Below are 2,859 nucleotides of genomic sequence, written 5' to 3' on the forward strand. Positions count from 1 at the left end.
GATGATTTTCCAATATACATGATTTTCTAACATAAACTACTTACCAAGAAGCTTTGTTAGGAATGGAATTAAATGGCAAAAAAAAAAAAAAAAAAAAAACCATCACTGATGCCTTTTTAAAAAACCAACATTTTCACTAGTTATATTCAAATGAAACCACACACACACACACACACACACACACACGGTATTTGCACTGTATGTGTTTTCAATGTTGCTTGTGTATAGAGAGGCGGGCAGTTGCCAAGGGTCATGTCAAATCAATCCAGGAGGTTTGCTCAGCTTCACATTATCCGAAGGCCCTGGATCGAAGATTCTAAGGTCATGAAATCCCAAATTATCACGGCTCCATCGATGTCTGTAGTGCAGAATTTATGGCAATCTTCCTTGTCCACCTGCAGACAGACACTTGAGTGATGCTCTGCTGCTGCAGCATCTCCAAGGCTGTGTTGCGGTCCTCAGTGGAGAAGCGCTCCATCACTGACATGTAGCACTGGATGCTGTTTTGGAAGTGTTGAGTTTGAAGAGGAATGTCAAGTAGCCATTGTAGTTAAAGAGCATGGGGTAGCAGTGGTGGCTAGTAGCCATGATGCTGTTCTCTAAGACAAACGATACACTCAGGGGAGGCAGGAACTCGGTCTTCAGACTTGACACCTGTACACTCTTTGCGTCATTGACAACGGACACGGTGCTGTCATGGCTGACCCAGGCCAGGCGACTCCCGCTGGCGGCGAAGCTGACCGGGTACACCCAGCCACCACTACCGCTGCTATCAAACTCTGACATCAGTCGTCCAGAAGGCATCTTGTTGCCTGCCCCATGGTGTCCTGGCTGGCTTCTCATCCACTTCTTTAAAGTAGCAGAAAACATCCTGCACTTGAAATCATATGAGCCTGCTGCCAGCAAAACATTATTGGGATGCCAGTCCAAGCTGCGGATCGTGGAGCGGGTTGGCTTCTTAATGTGCTTGCTTACCCACCGGTCATTTTCAGACTCGAAGTAACAGACGGAGAAGAACCGTGCTCTACTTTCCACAGCAAATTTGTTCTCCAGTGGGGACCACTTCACAAATGTGGCCACGTGGTTAATTCTCAGGATCACCAGGGTGGGCTTCCAGACACCATCTTTTTGACTCCAGATGGAGGCGTTGTGGTCTGCCCCGCAAGTGACGATGCAGTGGCTCTTGGGCGCCCAGTCGATACCTGTGATATGTCCATTGTGTTCCTTGAGTTCATGAGCTTTCACCCACTGGCTCCCGTTCTTCTTATATATATAGACTTCGTGATTATTGGGGCTAAGACAATCTGGTTTCTATTCCTGTACCGGGCACGACAGGTGATTGGCTCTAGTAAAAACTGATGCAGAGACTTTATTCTTAGTGTTCTCAAACGATAGAAAGCTGGGGTCGGGGAGGTCCGGTACGGCTTGGAGTGGAGGATTCACGGACTCCGGTCAGTCGACGCGAAAAGACTCCAGCAGGCGCTGGTGGAGCCCAGATGCTCCCTTAAGTCACTGTTCTGATCGATCCTTTTTGGAGGCACCTTCATGAGACTAAGGCAAGTAAATATAACTGAAGGAACTTGTCTGTAAGCCATCCACTGATCACAGAGACATGTTTTAACAAATTTTGTTTGGAATAAACCCAAGCATATTTACCGGAACCCTAGTAGCAATACTTTATGACTTAAATTTGTACCTCCAAAAAATAAAGGCAATAATTTTTGAAGGCTTGTTCCAAGGTCTGTATCTACTTTTAAATCACTCAAGTACAGAACAAAATCCTGTACATCTTCAGTGCCCAGCTTTATTTTGCTACAGTTTCTTATTAACTGTTTCTGGATCAAATGTATTTTGAGAGTATTAAATTTCAAAGATTCTACTTTCTATTCATTGTCCTCAACAATAATCTATTAGTAATTCTTTAACGTAGTGGTGGTGGTGGTGGTGGTTATGTGCCGTGGAGTCCGTTCTGACTCATAGTATCCCTGTATACGGTTTCCAAGGATTTAAATCTTTACAGGAACAAAAAGCCCCATCTTTCTCCCATGGAACCACTGGTAATTTCAAACTGCTGACCATGAGATTAGCAGCCCAAACTGTAACCAATATGTAGCCAGAGCTCCTTTTTAAGGTATTGGCTGGCTGTGTGCCGTGGAGTCGGTTCCAACTCATAGCGACCCTGTACAGGGTTTCCGAGGCTGTAAATCTTTACGGGAGCAGAAAGCCTCATCTTTCTCCCGCGGAACAGCTGGTAGTTTCAAACTGCTGACCCTGAGGTTTGCAACCCGATTCGTAACCACTACACTACCAGAGCTCCATTTTTAAGGCATTAGTGTCTCAAAACTATTGTTAATTCAACATTTCTAATTGATAGACATCATTTATTCCCTAGCATATATTTTATAAAATTATGTGTTTTAGGGTTATATTCTCTAACATTGTAAATTTAAATATGAGATGTAGACTGTGTTCATATATGTATCTTCCACAATACAAAGGCAAATGCTCTTCAAATGGAAACAATCAATATTTGTTGAATTAAGTCATTAGATATATTGAAGGAAGATCTGCAGGACCAAATCTTTTAAATCAAAATGATTATCACTTCTGTGGTAGCTCTCTGGTCCCTAAATTGATCTGTTTTCCCAGTTTTCTATTAAAGCTCTACAATAAAGATATAATCAATTTTAAAAGAGTAGCTCAGCCCAGTTGGGAAATACAAACAAAAATTGTCTTTAAGCAAAAAGCATACAAGGAGTTGCTAAATGTAGATACAATTCCCTGGTAATTCTCCTACTCTAAAACTCCTAAATCTTGAGATGGTAAGATATTAAAGTGTGTGTTTATATACAATCTAAT

General features: G+C 42.4%; 1 pseudogene; it reads right to left on the reverse strand.

Annotated features, from left to right (window-relative positions):
• Positions 1-284: 284 nt before the first annotated feature.
• LOC102823178 lies at positions 285-1,595 on the reverse strand (annotated as a pseudogene).
• Between the last annotated feature and the right edge of the window lie 1,264 nt (positions 1,596-2,859).

This window comes from Chrysochloris asiatica, unplaced genomic scaffold (assembly GCF_000296735.1).
Source record: "Chrysochloris asiatica unplaced genomic scaffold, ChrAsi1.0 scaffold00036, whole genome shotgun sequence".
Classification (NCBI taxonomy): domain Eukaryota; kingdom Metazoa; phylum Chordata; class Mammalia; order Afrosoricida; family Chrysochloridae; genus Chrysochloris; species Chrysochloris asiatica.